The sequence below is a fragment of the Pleurodeles waltl genome, chromosome 1_1, assembly GCF_031143425.1.
Source record: "Pleurodeles waltl isolate 20211129_DDA chromosome 1_1, aPleWal1.hap1.20221129, whole genome shotgun sequence".
NCBI classification, from domain to species: domain Eukaryota; kingdom Metazoa; phylum Chordata; class Amphibia; order Caudata; family Salamandridae; genus Pleurodeles; species Pleurodeles waltl.
In genome coordinates, this window is record NC_090436.1 from 231649561 (window position 1) to 231672286 (window position 22726).

Sequence of the window (22726 nt, forward strand, 5' to 3'; positions counted from 1 at the left end):
TAGAGTCTGCACCATTGTCCTATCCCTCAGATGCTGTCTCAGTATCTGCTGTCTCAGTCTCTGATCCTACGTCAGAGCTGTCCTCTATAACCTGAGTTAGGGCTTGAGAGGCAGTCATACAATGAGACACCATCTCTGTTACTGGCTAAACTCTCGCTCTAAAACACTAGCCTACATAGACAGTCACAAAATTGCTGGTGTGTGTGTGTGTGATGAGTGCAACAGTAAAGGTCAGGCACCTTACCTTCGCTTCTTCCCTCACTCACCATATTCTCTCAAGACACTCAAAAAAAAAAAAAAAACACTATTACTTCACCTTATCACATACGAATCAACACAGTCTTTAGCTCCTCTGGCGCCCAGTCCAACAATCATTATTGCTGCTCTCCCTCTCATGACCTCCTCCTCAGATTCCCCCACTACCACCCAGCAAAAGTGCCCTTCATCTCTCCATAGCCCCCCTTGCACATACATTTCATTTGTATTATAGCACAGGTAATGGCTGGCTTTACTAATCCACTCAGCTATTAACATAAAATACAGATTTGATCTTTGCAGTAGGCATATAAACATTCAGCGCTACTTTCTGGCATAAAAATTGCCACTAGACAAAGGTCAGATCCATTTATAGCAGAAACATAATCACAAGAGTTACTTGACTTTTTTATTGCTGCCTAAAAGCTACAGTTGAAACATGTCAGTTGAAGTATGTGCATTGCTTTGAAGACGCAAGCTGCAACTGCAAGAGAACTGGGGGTGAATATATATATATATACATATAGAGAGAGAGAGAGAGAGAGAGCAAGAGAGAGATATCACTTTTATATGTGGGTGTGGTTTTCATGGGGAGAGTTGCACATCCAAACATTGCAGTGGCAGGTCTGGGCCATGTTCTCAGGGCTGCTCAGGTGGGTGGCACAATCAGTGCTGCAGGCCCACCAGTAGCATTTGATGTACAGGCATTTGATGTACAGCAACTCTAATGCACTTTTACTAGGGACTTCCTAGTAAATCAAATATGCGAATCATAGATAAACTAATCACCAATACAATTTACACAGAGAGCACATGAACTTTAGCACTGGTTAGCAGTGGTAAAGTGCCTAGAGTACTAAAGCCATAAAAAACTGGTCAGAAAAAAATAGAGGGAAGGAGGCAAGAATTTGGGGATGACCCTGCAAAAGAGCCAGGTCCAACACTAACCCAGAAAACCTATAGGCTAGAAAAATAGTAGGTATACTAAGTTAGACAGTAGCCATATATAGGTGACAGTATGTAATGCAGACCATAGCAAGCAGAGCAGTTCCAGAAGGACCTGCACCACAAGCATAGTTTGCTATATAAGCAAGTAGTCCACAGACTAAAAAGGCTATTATGGGTAACATGCCCATGAAACATGACAAAAGTAACTTCTGGATTGCTCGCAAGACCAACAAATTCGAGTTGGTATGTCCTCATCCAACACTCCAAGACAAGTGTAGAATTGAGACTGTGGGGGTCATTACAACCCTGGCGGACGGTATTAAAGGTGCGGTAATACCACAAACAGGCCGGCGGACAAAAAAAGGGAATTATGACCCTGGCGGAAACCGCCATCAAAGACAGCCACTTTAACACACCGCCCGCCACGGCGGTACAGACAAGCAGCGCGGCGGTTACCGCCAACAGACAGGCGGCAGACAATGTACCGCCCACACTATTACAACCCGCCAATCCGCCACCTTTTCCGGGGCGGATTCACCGTGGATAAAAACACGGCGGAAACAGTTTCTGCAATGGGAAAATGCTCACCTTAGCACATCCCACGAGGAACGAGGACACCATGGACCCGGAATTACAAATCCTACCTGCCCTTGTTTTTCTTCTCCTTTACGACCAACAGCTATGTAGGCGCAGAAGATACCGGTGAGTAATGCATCTACGACACGGGGAGGGGGAGGCAAAAGTCAGGGGGACACCCATCAAACATCCCCACCCTCGCATTATACAACATACACACCAATGTAGTCACAAAAATCACAGTAACAACCCACAATTGTAATGTGCCAATGTACATGTCATACAAAAATATACTGATATATATCTCAAAATCACTCTTATTTACACATACAATCCGAGAAGTAGTGCAGATATGCACACAACAATGTCCGTGCACCAACAGTCCAAAAAAGCATGGGCGAGGCCCACAATAGATACCTGACCAAAATCGGAGAGAACACTGCCGGGGCATCAGATAGAAACACTACAGGCACCTCAGGGGGAAGGGAAGTGGGGGCACCTCAGCCAGATGAATGCAAAGCCAGATCCACGACGGGGCTCCATGCCCATTGATGTATCCTGGGGAGTGCAAAGCCACAGTCTCTCAAGTCTCTACAGTGGGTGGGTTGCCCACTGTGCCATCCTGGGGAATGCAAAGCCACAGTCTCTCAAGTCTCTACAGTGGGTGGGTTGCCCACTGGACCATCCTGGGGAGTGCAAAGCCACAGTCTCTCAAGTCTCTACACTGGGTGGGTTGCCCACTGGACCATCCTGGTGCGTGCAAAGCCACAGTCTCTCAAGTAGATGCAGGTCTCCACTGGTTCTGGAGGGGGACTGGTGCCCAGACTGGATGAGTCTCCCCGTGAAAGTACCTGTCCTGTGACTGTCCCAGCTGCACATGGGATAAGGATGCCTGATGTGGCGGTCCATTCAGTCCTACACGGTGCATGCCCTGTTCAACGGTGCTTTACCATGGCGGTCTTTGCCCTGTTCGGCGGTGCTTTGCCATGGCGGTCTTTGCTCTGTTCACCGGTGCTTTGCCATGGCGGTCTTTGCCCTGTTCAGCGGTGCTTTGCCATGGCGGTCTGTGCCATGTTCAGCGGTGCTTTGCCATGGCGGTCTTTGCCCTGTTCAGTGGTGCTTGCCTTTGCTCTGTCTGACCTGTTCAGCGGTGCTTTGCCATGGCGGTCTTTGCCCTGTTCAGCAGTGCTTTGCCATGGCGGTCTTTGCCCTGTTCAGCGGTGCTTTGACATGGCGGTCTTTGCCCTGTTCAGTGGTGCTTTGCCATGGCGGTCTTTGCCCTGTTCAGCGGTGCTTTGCCATGGCGGTCTTTGCCCTGTTCAGCGGTGCTTGCCTTTGCTCTGTCTGACCTGTTCAGCGGTGCTTTGCCATGGCGGTCTTTGCCCTGTTCAGCGGTGCTTTGACATGGCAGTCTTTGCCCTGTTCAGCGGTGCTTGCCTTTGCTCTGTCAGACCTGTTCAGCGGTGCTTTGCCATGGCGGTTCTGATACGGACATTGCTGTGTGGCATGACGATCTCTACACTGGGCATTGGTGTGTGGCATGACAATCTTTACACTGGGCATTGGTGTGTGGCATGACGTTCCATCATTGCCCAGCGGGGCTGTGGCATCCTGGCCCCTCCTGGGCTGTGCCTCCGGCGGTGGTCTCCTGACCAGTGATGATACTTGTGCCCTCCTGGGCAATGACTCCGGCAGTGGTCTCTGGACCAGTGACGATACTTGGGCCCTCCTGGGCTGTGACTCCGGCGGTGGTCTCCGGACCAGTGACGATACTTGTGTCCTCCTGGGCTGTGACTCTGGCGGTGGTCTCTGGACCAGTGACAATACTTGTGCCCTCCTGGGCTGTGACTCCGGCGGTGGTCTCCTGACCAGTGACGATACTTGTGCCCTCCTGGGCAATGACCCCGGCGGTGGTCTCTGGACCAGTGACGATACTTGGGCCCTCCTGGGCTGTGACTCCGGCGGTGGTCTCCAGACCAGTGACAATACTTGTGCCCTCCTGGGCTGTGACTCTGGCGGTGGTCTCTGGACCAGTGACGATACTTGTGCCCTCCTGGGCTGTGACTCCGGCAGTGGTCTCCTGACCGGTGGCGATACTTGTGCCCTCCTGGGCTGTGACTCCGGCAGTGGTCTCCTGACCAGTGACGATACTTGTGCCCTCCGGGGCAATGACTCCGGCGGTGGTCTCTGGACCAGTGATGATACTTGGGCCCTCCTGGGCTGTGACTGCGGCGATGGTCTCCGGACCAGTGACAATACTTGTGCCCTCCTGGGCTGTGACTCTGGCGGTGGTCTCTGGACCAGTGACGATACTTGTGCCCTCCTGGGCTGTGACTCCGGCGGTGGTCTCCTGACCAGTGACGATACTTGTGCCCTCCTGGGCTGTGACTCCGGCAGGGGTCTCCGGACCAGTGACGATACTTGTGCCCTCCTGGTCTGTGACTCTGGCGGCGGTCTCTGGACCAGTGACGACGGTGCTGGCGGTTGTGTCTGGACCGCCGGTAATGATGGCGCACTTCTCCGCCGTGACACTCACAACAGGCTGGGCAGACTTCCTCTGGACCTTACCCACCTTTGTTGGAGTTACAGCTGACTCACCAATCCCCTTCGATCCCATGTCACTTGTTGTCCCACCAGGAGTCTTAAGACGGTCCCGTCGTCCCCTCTCCAATCTTAGAGCCTTTACAAGGGGTGGGCTGCCAGTGCCTTGGCTCCGGGTCCTATTGCCTGCCCTGGTGGCCTGTGCACTCCAAAAACCTGGAACACGCACCACTGGTACTGGAGGCTTTTTGCCTGAGTCGCTACGACGGGACTGATGAATTGGAGGGGGGGTTGGGGGCAAAAAGGTCAATTTGACATAGGGACAGTTTCTGACGGACACTGGGATGGGTAGCTGGAGGGGGTCTGGGAGTGGAGGAAGAGGAGGTGGTTGTAGGAGGTGTCACTTTAGGTGTTTTTGGTGCAGGTGCAGGTACTGGAGGCTGTCGTGAGGTGGATGGATGTTGGGTGAGTGATTGCCGGCGTTTGTGTACTTTGGGAGGGGGCGTCACAGACACACTGGGAGAGGACACAGGGGACGTGTATATGGCAGTGGAGGTGGTGAATGCAGGTGAGCGGCTTGTGGTGCTGGGTGTCCTGGTGCGAGTCCTAGTGCCTGTAGATGTGGTGCATGCAGGTGTGTGTGTAGACAAGACTGGGAGGGAGGAGGGAGAAGAGTAGGAGGGGGACACAGTGGAGACAGTGGATGTTGCTGTGTCTGTATGTGGGTGAGGCTTGCGTGAGTGCCTGTGGTGTGTGTGGTGCCTATGTTTGCTTGAGCTACTTGTGTGTGCTGACTTGTGTGCATGCTGGTCTGTAGGTGTGCTTGGGATGGGCTGGGGTACAGGAGATTGGGTCTGGGTGGAGGAAGTTGGAGGGGGGGGGCTAGACACAGGGACAATGGCTGCCATCAGTGCTGAGGCCAGAGATTGCAGGGTTCGCTGAAGGACAGCCTGACCAGAATGAATGCCCTCCAGGAATGCATTACCGTGTTGCAACTCCCTTTCTACACCCTGGATGGCATTCACAATTGTAGACTGCCCAACAGTGAGTGACCTGAGGAGGTCAATGGCATCCTCACTGAGGGCAGCAGTGGTGACTGGGGCAGGGCCTAAGGTGCCTGGGGCGAAGGTGATGCCCACCCTCCTGGGTGAGCGGGCACGGGCGAACGCTGAGGGGCTGCTGGGAGGGCGGTGCTGGTAGGGGAGGTGGCGGCTGTACCTGTAGAAGTGGGGCGCACAGATGGTGCCGCCACCACAGGGGAGCTCCCATCGGCGGACGAGTCCGTGTCGCTGGTTGGTGATCTGGTGGCCGACGTGAAGCTCCCCTCACCCTCCGTCCCACTGGTGCATTCAGAGTCTGTGGTGTGGCCCTCCATGGCCATGTGGGATGCAGCTCCCTCGTGCTCCGGTGCCACTGTACCTCCGCCTGATGATGCTGATGTACAAAAGGACAGGGAGAGCAGGAAAAGGGGGGGAGACAGAACAAAGAGAGTTTTAGTGCATGGCATGCAGCTACCGTTGGCGGACAAGACAGACGAGGCAGCCCCCTGCATTACGCCGTGCTCCTGACCTCTGCACATGCAATTTCTGGGATATGGCCTACATGTCAATGGTGGACATCTGCTCACATGGATGCCACAGGGGCAACTATACCTCAACTTGGCACTCTGCTGAGGTGGGGTTGAGTGCCACATGGCCTTCATTACGGAGGGGCCTTGCCTACCTAACTCGCCCTGGCCTAGGGACACCCACAGCCCACCTCCCCCACCCAGACACCTCCACTGCACGCAAAGTCTGCAGAATGAGGTTGTACTCACCCCCTGGTGTCTGCTGTGATGTCCTCAAGCGCCCATCCAACTCCGGGTAGGTCACCGCCAGGATCGGGAACTTCAGGGGGGTCATGGTGCGACGGGCAACCCTCCCACGTTGGGAGGCCATCCCCAGCTGAGCCTCCGCCGTCTTCTTGCTGCAGCGGCGAATGTCCTCCCATCTCTTACGGCAGTGGGTGCCCCATCTCAGGTGGGCCCCCAGGGTCCGGACCTCCTTGGCAATGGCACGCCAAATGTCCCTCTTCTGGTGGGCGCTGACCTACATGACATGCACAAGGGAAGAGGAACAGTCATTTCCAACTGCACTGTCGTTGTGAGTGGCCCCCTCCCTACTCTGGCCATGTGGCCCATTCATTCCCATGCATTATTGCTCTATGAACTCTGGCCCCTTCCCTCTTCCCCCCAGCCCTCTCCATCCAGGCCTAGCCCATGGAACGTGCTACCTGTGTACTAACCTGTTGGTCTGGAGGACCGTAGAGTAGCATGTACTGGGGTAGGACCCCATCCACAAGTTTCTCCAACTCCTGCGCAGTGAAGGCAGGGGCCCTTTCCCCAGACGCAGCAGCCATCGTCGCTTCCAGACCGAGGTCACAGCAGCACTAGCAGTGTAGGTCCTCTCCTGTCGAAGGTCAGGTATCTAGTGATTGAACAGATAGAAAATGGCGGTGACGTCCGCGGCGGTGACGTCCGCGGCGGGGCGCATCATCACCGCCGGCACACCTGTTCATTGGCTCCTGGCACACCCATAGGGTCCAATGTTAACCAATGCAGCATTGCGCCGCGGTCTACGACCGCCTACCGCGACGGTGTGCAACGCCAGCGCAGTTACCCCACAATCCCATTGTCCCAGTTCAGAGGTCAGGCAGCCGCCATTTCAGGGGCCCACATGGCTTCATTTACTACTGCGTCACACATAGCTAGGCCTATACTCAACACACATTCAGGAAGGGTTTATTGTCTGGTGTAGTCTTGTGTGTAACTGTGGGTACATACCTGGAGGAATAGTGACTGGTTCTTCGCTGTTGTCCTTCTTAGGCACTGTCAGCTGGGACATATGAGAAGATGGCGGAATCCTCCGGTGTACCGACCGCTGGTGGACCTGTTGACAATGGAAGAAAGACATGTCATCGTCACCTACAGGTTTGACCGTGCCACAATCCAGGAACTATGTACCCAGTTGGAGCCAGACCTGATGTCACCAATCCGCCATCCGACTGGAATTCCCCCTGACGTGCAGGTGCTGTCAGTGCTCCATTTCCTTGCAAGTGGGTCTTTTCAGACAACAGTGGCCATGGCATCAGGGATGTCCCATCCTATGTTTTCCAACGTGCTGTCCAGAGTGTTGGCTGCCCTGCTGAAACACGTAAGGAGATACATCATTTCCCCTCAGGTGGAGGATATGCCTACAGTGAAAGGTGACTTCTATGCCCTTGGACATATCCCCAACGTCATAGGTGCCATTGATGGGACCCATGTCGCTCTGGTCCCCCCTCACAGAAGTGAACAGGTGTACAGGAACAGGAAGAGTTATCATTCGATGAATGTCCAGATGGTCTGTTTGGCAGACCAGTACATCTCGCAGGTAAATGCTATGTTCCCTGGCTCTGTGCATGACGCCTACATCCTGCGGAATAGCAGCATCCCTGATATGATGGGTCAACTCCAGAGGAACGGTGTATGGCTATTGGGGGACTCTGGACCAGGGCAGAGGAGCGGTACAATGAAGCCCATGGGCAGACTAGGAGGGTGATCGAACGCACCTTCGGCCTCCTGAAGGCCAGGTTCAGGTGCCTCCATATGACAGGTGGATCCCTATTCTACTCACCGAAGAAGGTGTGCGACATCATCGTCGCCTGCTCCATGCTCCATAATTTGGCATTGCGATGCCAGGTGCCTTTTCTGCAGGAGGATGATCCAGATGACGGTGTTGTGGCAGCTGTGGAGCCTGTGGACAGTGATGAGAATGAAGCTGAGGAAGAAGAAAACGACAACAGGGATTCAGTCATACAGCAATATTTCCAGTGACACACAGGTGAGAACATTTTCAGGTTTAACATTTCATCAACTTTCACACGTCTACCTCTATCCTGTACCTACATTTCACTCACTATTTGTTAATTGAGTTGTACCCTTCCATTTCAGTTTCACAAGTGTGGTAACCTACGTGTCAACTGCTTGCATCCTTGAAGGGCTTGTGATGTGTGACATTGGTATGTCAGCCTTACAATGGGTAACCCATTATGACACTGTAATTGATAATACAAAGTTCCAAATAATAGACTGACTCCAGAATTTTTTGTGTTTCAAGGGTGTTTATTTAAGTGCTCAAAAAAGTGAAGGGGGGTTGTAAACTGGGGATGGGTAATGGTGGAGGAATGTCCATGGCAGAGTCCAGTCTATTAGTCTCACAGGTGCACTGCCCATATGGGCATTGGAAGTGGAGCTGGGGCAGTTCAAGTATGGACAGGGTGACAAAGTGGGACAGTGGGGGGACAATCAGGGTGGTCTCATTTCCTGGCGGGGGTCTTGCCATCTTGCGCTGTCCTGTTCCTGGATCTCAGGGCCCGCTTGTGTGGTGGTTGTCCATCTGCAGGGGGTGGGGTGCTGGTGTGGTGGTCCTGTGGCGGGGCGTCCTGTCCACTAGCGCTGGCGGAGGTGGTGGGCAGTTCGTCGTCCTGGCTAGTGTCAGGGGCCCCTTGGAGTGCCACGGTGTCCCTCAAGGTCTTTTGAATGTCCGTCAGCACCCCTACGATGGTGCCCAGGGAGGAGCCGATGGTCCTGAGCTCCTCCCTGAACCCCAAATACTGCTCCTCCTGCAGACGCAGGGTCTCCTGCAACTTGTCCAGTACCGTCGCCATCGTCTCCTGGGAGTGGTGGTATGCTCCCATGATGGAGGAGAGGGCCTCGTGGAGAGTTGGTTCCCTTGGCCTGTCCTCACTCTGTCGCACAGCAGCCCTCCCAGTTCCCCGGTGTTCCTGTGCCTCCGTCCCCTGGACCGTGTGCCCACTACCACTGCCCCCAGTTCCCTGTTGTTGTTGGGGTGGTGGGTTACCCTGGGTGCCCTGTAGTGGTGGACACACCGCTGATTGAACTGTCCTGGGTAGGGAGGTTTGGGCCCGCTGGGTGGGTGCTGTGCTGGTGTTACCAGAGGGTGGCAGCTCGGTGTTGGGCTGTGGCTGGGCAAGGGGAACCGACTGTCCTGAGGCCCACGATGGTCCGGGCTGATCATCAAGATCCAGTGGGGCAGAGCTGCTGTTGTCACTGTGGGCCTCTTCTGGGGGTGGAGTGGCGTTGTCTGGACCCTCTGGTGTGGTGACAGTCCTTCGGGTTCCTGCAGGGGTATAAGAACATGATAATTACATGTGTGTGTTTCATGGTGTGCAATGGTTGGGTGTGCGTGAAACCCAGTGCAGGCATTCCTGTGTGGGGGCTTGTGTGATGATGGTTTGGGGGGTGTTCTGGGTATGTGCAGTGAGCATGCTTTGGTGAGGGGTGACCATGCTTAGTTGTGTCATGCAGGGCTTGGTGTTGGGATGGGTGGTTGGTGTCATGGGTAGATTAGTGATGATTTGGGGTGATAGGGGAGGGTGTGAGGGTGGGGGTGTGTGATAGCATGCAGGTAGGGTGATGGATGTGATAGTTAAGATTTGACTTACCAGTGTCCCATCCTCCACCGACTCCTCTGAGGCCCTCAGGATGCATAATGGTCAAGACTTGCTCCTCCCATGTTGTTAGTTGTGGGGGAGGAGGTGGGGGTCCGCCGCCAGTCCGCTGTACCGCGATGTTGTGCCTGGAGACCGTGGAACGCACCTTCCCCCGTAAGTCGTTCCACCTCTTCCTGATGTCCTCCCTATTTCTTGGGTGCTGTCCCACGACGTTCACCCTGTCGAGTATTCTGTGCCATAACTCCATCTTCCTGGCTATTGATGTGTGCTGTACCTGTGAGCCAAATAGATGTGGCTCTACCCATAGGATTTCCTTCACCATGACCCTGAGCTCCTTCTCGGAGAAGTGGGGGTGTCTTTGGCGTGACATGGGGTGGTGTGTGTGATGTGTGGGGTGGTGTATGTGTTGATGAGTGTGGTGAGTGTAGTGGTATGTGGTGTTTTGTGCGTGGATGTTGCATGGGTGATGGTGTTGTGTGCCTCTGTGTGATGGGGTTGTCAATAGCTGTGCTCTCTCTCTCGCCTTCTCTCAGAATTTGTGGTTGTAGGGGTTTGTGGGTGCTGTGGGTGTGTATTTTATATTGTTATGGGTGTGTGGGAGTGGTGTGTGTATGTGTATCAGGTGTGTGTATTTGTAATTGTCCAATGTGGCGGTGTTTTGGAGATGTGTGTGTATTTTGAGCACGGCGGTGTGTACCGCCAATGGAATACCGCGTTTGAAAGACCGCCAGGTGGATTCGTGGGTCGTAATAGCATGGGCGTGTTTCTGTTGGCGTGGAGGTGGAGGATTTGTTTCCGCATGTTTATCGCTGACCTTTGTTGTGGCGGAGTTGTGTGGGTGTCTGAATTTCGGCGGATTCCGTGATGTGTGTCATAATAGCTGTGGCGGTCTACCGTGGGCGCGGCGGTGTATTGGCGGTCTTCTACACGGCGGTAAGCGCCTTATACCGCCAATGTTGTAATGACCCCTTGTGTGTCTTCCCCTTGTGATGATGCCACCTGTAGAGGAGTGCAACACTTATATTCGCATGTATCTATGCTACTATGCATGACACACTCTCATTGGTCGTACTACTAGATGTACTAAGGATAGTACAAAATGAGCACAGAGCTGCATCAGCTCTAGGTCTAGGAATTTAATAAATGTGACATTTTCAAACAGCTTCCTTACTATTCTAAGTAACATTCACAGGGAAGCAACAACCCTGGCTATACGTCAAGGCTTGCAGTGGTTCTTGTTCTAGAATGTGAATGGGAGCTACCGGAAATAATTTCTGAAACATACACGTCTGTCGGCCCTGCCTCCCTGGCATCATGAGCTGCCAAACTGCATCTCAAAGTAAAAAGTCAGATTGAGCATACAGCAAGGAAAAAGCTATATGTCATAAAATGAGGGGTTTTATGTTTGGGAGTTGCAAACCTTTTATGATTGTGTTAGAGTCCTTGTGTTTCCGGTTCATCTCAAAGAGTGGGAGAGCCCCTTTCCCACTAGAATTTAAGGAAAATTGGGGGATGCGAGATCAAGTCTGACATATCAGTATTCTTAATCACACTCTGGATGGAGAGTTGAGGATCCAATTTAAAGTTCTACACACTCTGCTTTATTTTTTAAAAATCAAACCCAAATTCAAAAAAACACAACAGCCAACAAGTGTTTCACCTCCTCATGCTGCACAGACCTGAGAATTTGTCATGGCTGACAAATTTTGTCAAAAGAATGATAAGAATAGAACGTGTAGCATGTACATACCACTTGTGAAACAAATGACTAGCATAACTATAAAATTGTATTTGTATAACAGAATCAACAGATAAGCAATAAGAATCCATAGGTGACAGGTATCCCATTTTGCATTAGTATAAATGAGAAGAATTATGTGTCAATAACTGTCCCAATTTGATCGTAATACACAATTATACACGTATTATAGAGGAACTCATGATGCAAATAATCCAATAGGAAAATATATATTCCATTAAATGGAGATACATAAGGAGTTCATTGAGATGCATAGGTGTCACGGTTCAAAGTATTCATGTGCACGTTGTCTAAGAAACGGGGTCGAAGAAAATAAAAGGATAGGCAGGGAAACAAAAAAAGAAAACACAAGAGAGAGTACAAGAGAAAAAAACATATGATATTATTGTTGTAGCCTAGTATATTCGTGACTTGTCCCCATGGCTACCATTCTGTAAAGGGTTAGGAGCATGAAAAAGAGGTGATTGACTGACCCGGAAGGCAGTCATAGAAAAGAGAAGAACCGGCAAAGTTTTGAAGTTAGTATGCCCAACAGAGGAGTCCAAAGTTTATACTATTTTTAATGCACCAGTAGTAGTAAATTTATTGTTTAGTTACTTAAAACCATAACAATTGTAAAAAAGATAATAGAAGCAAAAATGCATTGCTAATCATCATCAAGGGGTTATGCGCATTCTCCAGTCATTTCAATATGCAATCCGTAGGAGCTTGTGAGTCACAGGGAGGATAGTGCTATTTTGTTAAATGTGGCTTTTGCATCCACAGTGATAGAAACTTCACTAAGGCACAGTTCAGCTGCAGGTCCCCAGGTGCGAAGCATGCCATCACTGCTTGTCTCTGTGCCCGTATGCCTTTTTTGTTGAATTTGTTCTTTAGTATGGCTTTTCATTCCAGCGCAAGACGGTTGCATGAGCAGACAGACAGCAGATAGAATTGGTTATGTCCCTCAGCCAAGGGGCTGCATTTGAAGCAAGTGGTAATAGACCAAGGCGATACTTTAAGAATAGCTCCTTTGTTTGTTTCGAGAAACCCTGGCCTAGGTATGACTGTGGTGCCAGAGACGTGTATGTGTGCAAAGTCATCCATGCATGAGACCTCCGTGAGAAGGCTGCTTTGTCCTCCAGTAGTGACTGAAGCCAATTGATTTCCCAACTGCTTTCATAGAAGTGCTGTGTGGGATTGGGATCCTCCAAAGGTCAGTAACCCCGGTCTTCTTAAGCAAATCGTCTAAGTGGATTCTGAACGGGGAGGTGTTCTTACATTCAAAATCTTGCTAAATATAGTAATTGAGAGTGTCTGAGGTGGCACCACGGGCTTTGCTCCAGAAGTTTATATATGCACAGGGATTGGTTCAGTAGGCCAAACTCCAGTCTCAGTTGGGTGGGGAGATGAATCTGGGGATGTTGAATATCATTTGGTAGACTTTGCTCACAGCGTGGTTTAAGATGTCTAGATCCCTGCCTCTTTGTACTTCACTCCTGTATGTTATTGTGGGCAAGAACTTGGCTTTTAGCACTTGTAGGAGGGGGGTGTATGAAGGCCCATTCAGATACGTATTTAGTCTCTTTAAGGATAGTGCTATGGCAAGACTTTTTCCCGTTAGGATTTTTCTTTGATGTACAAAGTTCCCTGATTTGTCAATAATGACTCCAAGATATTTATACTTGTCTGTTTGAACAAGTCGTGTCTTACCCCAAAACCATGCTCTCGTAGCTGCCTGAGATCTAATTGTCAATGTTCATGTTTTACCAAAGTTCGCTGTGAAGGCGTTGGTGGCTGAATAGTGTTAAATAGCATTTAATAGTCTCTGAAGGCCTATTTCCTTGTGACTGATCAGTACGAGGTCATCAGCGTACATAAGGTGCGAGTTTGTGACGGTGAGTGAGCCCACCATGTCTGCTAAATAGAGATTGAACAGTATGGGGGCCAAAACACAAACCTGTTTTAAACCTTTGGTAGTAGGGATCTGCCTTGACAGATGAGTACCTGTACCCAATTTTATCTGGACCCATGTGTCTGAGTGGAGGGCTATTATCAGGCGTAAGAGTGGATGTGGAAGCCCCCAGTGTTCAAGCTTCCGCCACAACAGATTCCTGTCCACGTGGTCGAATGCGGCCTTGAAGTCAACAAAGCATAGCAGGAGCTGACGTTTCAGTGATATAGCTTTGTCCATTAAGAGTGCCATAATGTTCGTGATGGTGCCAATATGTTTGGAAAATCCTGTTTGGATCATGGGGATTATTCCTTTTTCAGTAGTCCATGCACGCAGATGGTCCAGTAACAGGCCTGCAAAGTACTTTGCGTCATTGTCAATTAAGGCAATCAGGCTATAGCTATTGGGGAGCAAACTGTCCCCTGTTTTAGAAATGGGGGAGAGTATGGACCCCTTCCAGGACTGTGGGATCGTTCTGGTCAGACCTATTTCCAGGTAGAGAGGTTCAAAAATCTTTTCCCGGAAGGGGTTGTTATGCTTAAAGACTGACGGCGGAAGCGCCCTCTCTCCTGCCCTTGGCAATCAGATATTTTATAGTAACTGAGTCAGTGAGTAGTATAAACGTGGTCTCTAAAGAGGGCCTATGTGGGAGAAGAGTTCCTGGCGAAGGCCTGCTTTGTGTAGCCATACTGAGTGATGTCTGGCCATTGAAATGGACTCCTAGATGTTGGGCCCAGACAGCTTCTTGTATATGCGATGTAATGTCACTGTGATCTGGACGCGTAAGGTTAGATATTGTACGCCAAAAGAGCATGCTGTTGTTGCTCCTTGCGCCCGAGTGTAGCTTGGCCCACAAGTCTTCACTGCGTTTCCTTTGATTGCCATTTTAGCTTGTTCAGTGACTGTTTGTGATGCATTAAGGTTGCCAGAAGATCTGGATTGTCAGGGCTGCCTCGGAGACGCCTTATACTGGAGTTAAGTTTTCTCTTTGCATCTTGTAGTGCTGTCCTGTGGGCATGTGCCAAGTGTGTTAAGGCTGAGGAAGGTGCCAATCGCCTGTCTGTGATTGGCTGCGCAAATGTTCCACTAAGCCTGGTTGTGAGTTGTTCCCATTTCTGCACTTCGCTAACATTGTTTTTTCCTAGTTCAAGTGCAAGATCCATTGCTGCTTCGGTGACAAGATCCATGTTTGATTGCCCACATTTGACCCATTTGCAATTTGTGGTGAAAGTTGTTAAATTGTGCAGTAATCGTTTCCTCCATTCTGGTTATCTCCAGGTTGAGGGATATTTCCTGTGGGCAGTAGTCGCTCTCACTCCTGTTGCCTAGATGGTAGGAGGCTACTTGTTTGAATAGTGGTAGGGTGACAAATGTGTAGTCAATTGCGGTAAAGGCTGTGGTGGAAAAGTATGTTGCTGCTGGAGGCAAGTCCTTCATAAATCTACAGTTCAGGGCTCTTAGCTGTAACAATTCTAAGCCATTGAGCAAAGAATTGCAGATCTTTGAGGAACGGCAGTGTTTGGTGGTCCCCTGTGTAGGAAGGTCCCAAGCGCTGGAAAGGGCATTTGAGGTTTCATCTGTGGAGGATCCTAGTAGATGCAGATTGAAGTCACCTGAATCGATGATATTGGCTATACCACCGCTGCTTACATAACTCTCGAGTAGAGCCATTAGATTATTGGCATCACTAGATTTGAGTTTGGGGTGAAGGTACATGTTTACCAGAACTATCTCTCCTTTAGGCACACTTGTCATGTCGACAATTGTCACGATATTGGTAGAGGAGCAAGTGGAGAGCAAGGGGGTGACTCTGACCCATAGTGCTAAAGAGACATAAGTGGCCAGGCCACCTTGCGGGTGACCATACTTCACCTTTCTGGTTCCTGGGGTGATGAAGTACATATAGCCCACAAGTGGAATGGTTCATCCAGCCAAGTTTCCCGCATTAGTATAATGTCAAAGGTGCTGATGTATTGGATGAAGTCATGGCCCAAAGCTTTAAAAGGGAGGCCATTTACATTCCAAGAACACAGGCAGATAATCTCATTTGATGATATAGGGCCCCACTTTTTATCTGAGGTTTGTCACCCTTGCCTGTTGCAGTTGTTGATTGTTTTTGAAAATCACCTTAAGTTGTTGTTGTTTAAAGAGAAGTTAGTTGAGGGAAATAGTTTTTTCGGCAGGGAGTCACCCCCAGCAGTAGAGGAGGAACTTGAGGACACAGGGGAGCAGCCCCTGGTGCTCCTGAGAATGGAGCCTGTTTCCCTACGCTGAGGGTCTGGTTCAAAGGCAGGACTAGGTGTTAATAAAGGGGTTGGGTAGCCAGCCTCCCGATGCGTGGTAATACTAATGCCCCAGTGTTCGAAAGTTGAACTTTCTCCTAAGATTGTTCAGGTGATTAATCTTGTCTTCCATGTGGCCTTGGTAGCTTTGGAGGCAGTAACGTTGGCTGGGTGGAGAAATTCTACTACTAGGAGATCAGTTGAATTCAGGCTGCTTGTAGAGGGGATGTGTGAAAGTAGGCGAAAAATATTCCCCCTTTTCAAGATGTCGCCAGATCCCCTGGATTTGTAGTGAGGCTGGAAAATTAATGAGTTAGTGGTTGAGGGATCTGGTCAAGTTTTGAATTCTTGCAGCAGATGCAGCGACTTCCCTAGGAGGAGTCCCTTTCCAGATTCCTGCAGTTGTTGGACTTGTTGGTTTTAGAGTTCCCCACTTGTGCTTGGTGTGTGGGGCTTGAAGGTGTAATAATTGCTCCCTGGTCCTGTGGCGGAGGGGCCATTAGCTGTTCGGGGAAGGGAGTAGGGGAAGTTGCTTGTGTAGGTTCACTGTAACTGCTGGGAGATGGGGCCACAGTGGTGCACTGGGGCTGCTGTGATTGCATTGCCTACACTTTCTATAGGCCAGGGGTAGACATTTTTTACTGCGTTCCTCTGCCTGATAGCCGTATTTAAAGGTGGGTCCTCAGAGGTTGTTGCTGCAGCAGGTGACCCAGAAGACGTAGCTTCATTGGAGGCCTAGATGTCGAGTATAGTTAATATGGGGTTAGCTGCCAAGTTCAATCCAATCCCTGCGGTTCCCTTCTTACGGGCTTTCCTCCCCTGAATGCGTCTCTGCTTGGCATCGGTTTTCACCATGGCGTTGACATCCACAGCGCTGTCGGTTGGGAGTTGGTTCTTTAAAGGTTCGGGTGTTGTAGCTGTTGAAGTCAGATTGCAAGGGGTTGCTATTCCAGGAGTTGCCTGGTTGGAGTCGCCTGTTTTGTCATTGCTTCTTGTACCCAAGCTGATAGATGTGATCTTGGAAGGATCGACGTAGGTTTTTTCCAGGACATGTGTTGAAAGGTCAGATGGAGGGTGCGAGTGTGGGTGATGACTGAAGGCTCCCACTTTTAGGGATGCACAGAGGTATAGAGAGCATGGAAGGTAATGTGGATAGTTTCTCTATTTTTGGCCCACATGAGCAACTCATTGGTGTGCTCCTGGGGTTTCCTTGTAAGTGCATAAAAAGAGATTTGAGGTCATCTAATTTCTCATCAGTACCAGCTATAAATATTGCCAAGGTGTTGAGCAGAGGCAGCTGCACGTCCATTTTGTCCGAATGATAGTGTAGTGCTTCCACTAGGAGCTGCATGGTTTTGAGCAGGGAGGCCCAGGCGCCATCCGTATGCGGGTTGTAACGGTTTGTGACAGGGTCCTGGACAGTTGGTGATGCAGCGCTTGTGTCTGTGCTTGCTCTGATCTTTGTGCACTCGTTGGGAGACGAGTGACTGAAAGGTGGAATGGTCACGTTGATCCTTGCTTCGTCGTCAGGAGAATGCTGGCTGAGATCTAAGGTAAATCGAGTAACAGAGGGGGAATCCTGGGAGTATGCGACAAGCATATCTTCCCACTCTTCTGTGTTTAGGTAGGATAAAGTTTCTTCATCCGCCCCATGCTAAGGCCCTCTGTTTACGTATTTGCTGGAAGAGATGTTGGGGATGGGGGCTGAGATCCTTCATTTATTAGCGTTCCCTGGCAAGCAGCATCTGTAGGCAAGGGTGTGGGCAGGGGGCCTGTGAGCAGCTGGCCCTCCTTTTTGATGAAGACGGACTGCACTGCTTTCAGTCCATGGAGCGCTAGATTGATATGATGGGTTGCACTCTGTTGATGGGAATCCCATCATGGGCTTACTGGAGACTGCCTGGGCTCCTCATGCAGCTCTGCCCTGATGAATGTCACAGGTTGCCCCTAGGGCAACAAGGTTGTGATAGTTACGGAAGGCTGAGCAGGGCTTAGGCTTGATGTAACCCCCGTTGCAGCAGAGGCAAGTCGAAACGGAGAGCTAGCTGCTGTGTTTGTAAGGATTGATGGAATTAATGGTGGCTGTAACCCCTTTGTTTCAATGCTATCTGAGAGGTGGGCGGGTCCACCATTTTTTTGAAAGGAGAACTTGGTATAAAGTTTCAGTTGGCAGTTAGTGTTGCGACGCTTTTTAGATTGTTCCGGGCTGTTTTTGAGTTCCAGACTGTGCCCAGCATGAGGTCTGGAGATGGGTTGCTCCCCATCCTAGTCTGGCTCTGATTCAGTCTTGATAAGAGGTAAGACATTCTGTGCCTCGTGACGGTGATTGCCTGACTGCATGGTCATGTGTTCCCCTTCCCTCTCTTCCTTCCTTTATTTGCCTCCTGCAGTTCCCCTTGGGCTTCTGCTGATGAGATTGGGGAGGTAGTGGAAGTGGTAGCGCAAAGGAGTTGACGGTTGACTGTTGAAACTGTCGCTCGTAAGGACACTGGGTTCCGCTGGGACACAGTCAGGTGCATATTGAAGAACATCTGGAGGACCTATACTGGTGCCACCAATGCTGCTGGCTTGGAAAGTGGAGCTCCCGGCCGTCCGCAAGCCACACCCACAAAGGAGGGCCGCTTCCGTGGATGCTGGGGCACACCCTTAGCGGTGGCTGAGTACAGTCGCCGCACTCCCCTGTTACCTGGCGCCTGCGCGCAGAAGAATAGATACAGCTGCTCCAAGATTTGTCCCACGAAGCTGTAGACAGATTATGTTTGCCTCCCGGTAGCAGTGTCTAGCCTGGGGTCAGAGAGTCCAATGCAAGGGGCCTAGAGGCCTGGTGAGCTGCAGGGGCACCGTGGGGGGAGAGACCAAGGGCTGCCCTCTCCCTCAGCCTGCCCCTACTGCTCGTGGCACGACCTGGCCAGCCAGAGCGAGAAGGCTCACGAAGATCAAGAGCCCAGGATCTGGGAAACTCTGGGTCTCAGGGCCCGGGGGATTGAGAGGCAGAACGCAGGACGGAGGGGTATGAAGTGGATGAGTGAGGACAGGGGGGCAGAGAGGCAGAGCTGAGTGGGAGGAACCGAGGTAACAAGGAGGGAGGCAGGGCGCAGATGCCAATGCAACAGCAGGACAACAAGCCAGGCGGGTGGGTGAGTGAGTAAGTGGGCCCACACAGCCCCCCACCTGGTCAGTCTTGCCTATCCTGAGGCCACGGACACCCCTTGTGACCACACAGTGCAACCCGGCCTGACACCTCTCCAGCCCCCTGCCCCCACACACCACCGTGACTACCACCCTGAACTTCGCACCACCCCTTAGCCATCAACCCTCTCGCCTTACCTCGTCTCTCCCTCCTGTCTCCTGTCTTCTGTCCCCTCCCTTGAACGGGGGTCTGAACATGGACGCAGAAGGCGTTCCTCTCTCCCACTGCTTCACTGCTCCACTGCTCTACTCGGCTCGCTCGGCTCAGCAGAGTTTCTGCTTCCTGTCAGCTGAGCAGCTGGATCAGCCTGTTTCGAGCAGGAACCAGGAGACGTTTACCAACTTGAGAACGATGGAAGTGCTTACCAGCAAAAAACAATGAACTATGCAATCGTCAATGTTATCAGGAGAAAGTAGAAGTCATATAGATCATAACTGAAACAGTAGTTCTTCGATTAGGTACACTCCAAAAGTAAATATGTATTGAAAGGACAATGTTAGTTGTCTTAAATCAAATACCTGTATTTAAATGTATAAGCGATTGCTTGCTGCCTCAGTATTGTGGTCGGCGAGAGCACGAGCCCAATTAGGACTCCCAAAGTGATTGTCAAGACATTTGCGTTCCAAATTAATCCTGTCCTACATATCAACATGAATCAACATACTTCATGGGTAAAGCGCCCCTTGACAGAAAAGGAAATAACCAAATATTAGGAGCATTAGGGATGACCCAAATATTAGGATCATTTGCCATTAAATTACCTGTTGTATGGCATGTAGAGTATTACATGCGGTCCCAGGAAGTGAAGGCTCAGGCACGGTCCCATTTGGCTTGTCTGTATGCCTCATAGAGATCGTCAAGAATTTCAAGGAATAGATTTTCGGTCTGGAGATCATGGTCACAGGAGGGAGGCATAGAATTCAGATCCTAGTCTTGACTGTAGCGCAGCGGGAAAATATCACTACCACATTGTGTGTATATATATATAAACAGTGAAAAGCACTGGGAGATTCACAGTAATGAACAGATATAGGAACAATTTAGAAAAGTTCATATGAAAGCAAAGAAATATGTAAAAACACATTCTGGCAAGCACTCAAGGTATATTTAGAGGGAACAGAGAGCCCATATAATCTGAAAAAGAGATGTTTCAATACATTGTCAATCGATGGCAGCCAAATGTATGTCTGTGAAGAGGACATTCCAAATGTGAAAGTGGAATGACTGGTGATAGGATAAATAGCATGAGTTGATCCCCAACACACAGGCCATTTTAAGAAAGAGAGTTTATATGCACACATTCAATTCCCTGAATAGCAACAGCTGAAATGTTTCATTACCACAGTAATACAAGTTTAGTAATCAAATAATCAATAATGCATTTCAGAGTCTTTAGGCCTGATTATGAGTTCGGCGGACGGGATGACCCGTCCGCCAAACATTCGACATGGAATTTGCTGCCATACTAGCTACCTCGCCGCTGGGCTCATTATGAATTTCCCGCTGGGCTGACAGGTGGAAACCAAGGTTTCCTCCCATCAGCCCAGCATGAAAATGGCGGTAGCAGTGGCTCTGGTTCGTAATAGAGCCCGGGGGAATGCTGCCACCCGCAGGGTACACCAGCATCCTCAAGCATTGCAAGGGTGCTGGGCAGGGGGACCCCTGCAATGGCCACTGCCCCCGTGGCCCTTTACTCCTGTTTTCTGCCAGCATTTTCATGGTGGTGAAATTGCCATGAAAAGGCTGGTAGAGAACCAGGTCATAATCAACAGGGTGGTGCTGAGTTCAGTGCGCCTTGGCTGAATCCAACCTGGATTGCCATCAGCCCGTTGGGAACATTGTTCCCTGGCGGAGACGGCGATTGTTTGGTGGTCGGACCGCCAAATTCGGCGGCGGTCAGGACCGCCACCGTGAGGCTGGCGGTCTCAACACCACCAGCCTCGTAATGAGGCCCTTTGTTAGGACCATCAATTGCTGTGCGAAATCTGATTACCAGTACACTCTCTCTTGGCTGCAGTTTTAATTTGCGCTTGCCACCATGGGTAGATTTGGGAATTACTTCAATGAAAAGATTTTGTTATATGGATGGAATTCATGGAAATGTTCTGTTAAGTAATAACCAGTTGTGAATATTTTTTAAATGCTCTTGAATTACTATTCTTAGTGGTCGGATGGTACTACTTACATATGGATTCCGCAGGGGCAAAGAATAATATATAAAGTAAATAAATTCACTATTGAAGTCAATCCAGGTACAGATTTTTACAAATGAACATGTTAAGTTTGAGTTCCTTCATTTTTCTAAGTCCAAGTTCACATATATTGCAATTGTGGCAGATGAAGAACCCCGCTGGTCTTTCTAGAAAGGTTGTTGTCACTGTTCTTGTGTTGATGAATTCTGATCTACACAGCATTTGTTTAAGATTCCTTGCCCTACAGAATCCTATTTCAGTATGATCCATGGTGGAGTTCGTAAGACAGGGATTGTTTGTTAGTAGATGCCTGTGTCTTTTGAGAGCTGTCCTGATTATGTTATGATCATTATGTTAGTTTGCAAGGAAACATGCAGGTTCACCTTCATTTTTCTTCTTAGTTGTTTCCACTTTAAAAATATCTGAGTGTTTGGTATCTGTAATAGTTTTCATGGCTTCTTGGAGATGTTTTTCGTTATATCCCCCAGTCCACAGTTCCTCGCGTACTGCATCTATGCCATCAGAGTGTTCAATGGTTGTGTAGAGGCTAACTAAATCTATTGTTACTAGAGCATAGTCATCGTCCCATATGATATTTTGTAATTATAAGAATATCCTTGGTGACTGTAAGACCTGACAGCCTTAGGATGTAGATCCCCAACTTTTGGCCTGCCTCCTTCCACTTTTCTGGCACAGTTTTTGCTGATTTTAGGACTCTGTACACTTTACCACTGCTACCCAGTGCTAAAGTGCACATGCTCTCTCCCCTAATTCTGGTGACATTGATCATCCCCAACTAGCATATTTAATTTCTTTACAAGCCACTGGTAAAGTGCACTACATGTTCCCAGGGCCTATAAATTAGATACTACTAGTGGGCCTGCAGCTCTGATTGTGCCACCCACATAAGTAGCCCCTTAACCTTGTTTCAGGCCTGCCATTGCAAGGCCTGTGTGTGCAGTTTCACTGCCACTTTGACTTGGCATTCAAAGTACTTGCCAAGCCTTAAACTCCCCTTTTTCTACATATGTCACCCCTAAGGTAGGCCCCAGGTGACTGTTATGGCAGGGTGCTCTGTAGGTAAAAGGGACAATATATGTGTTTTATATGTCCTGGTAGTGAAAAACTCCTACATTCGTTCTCCACTACTGTGAAGCCTGCTCCTTTCTTAGCCTCGCATTAGGACTGCCCACATATACTTTTTGAGTGGTAGATTCTGAACTGAAAGGAGTAAGAAGGTCATATTTAGTATGGCCAGAATGATAATAGGGAATCCTACTTATTGGTGAGGTTGGATTTGATATTACTATTTTAGAAATGCCTCTTTCAGAAAGTGACTATTTCTCTGCACTTAAAACTATCTGTGCCTTACAGCCAGTCTCCAATCAACGTCTGGTCTATGCTGGTTGACAGCTCCCTGGTACACACCACCCAGACAACCACAAACACAGGACACTCAGTCGCATCTGCATTCATCTGCATGCTGAATGGGAGGGCCTGACACTTACATTTAAAAGGCCAATTAGCCTGCTCTCACACAACGGACTGATAACCCCC

At 49.8% G+C, this 22726-nt stretch overlaps 1 protein-coding gene across 2 annotated transcripts in view; it reads right to left on the reverse strand.

The window, feature by feature from the left end:
* Nucleotides 1-19223, reverse strand: part of C9 (complement C9) — a 196807-nt gene extending 177584 nt beyond the window's left edge. Inside the window, exon 1 of one of the 2 annotated variants that reach the window (XM_069221359.1) lies at nt 19115-19223. The gene's annotated coding sequence lies outside the window, so the exon portion shown is untranslated. The remainder of the gene's footprint in view (nt 1-19114) is intronic. The other variant, XM_069221361.1, reaches the window with a different exon arrangement.
* Between the last annotated feature and the right edge of the window lie 3503 nt (nt 19224-22726).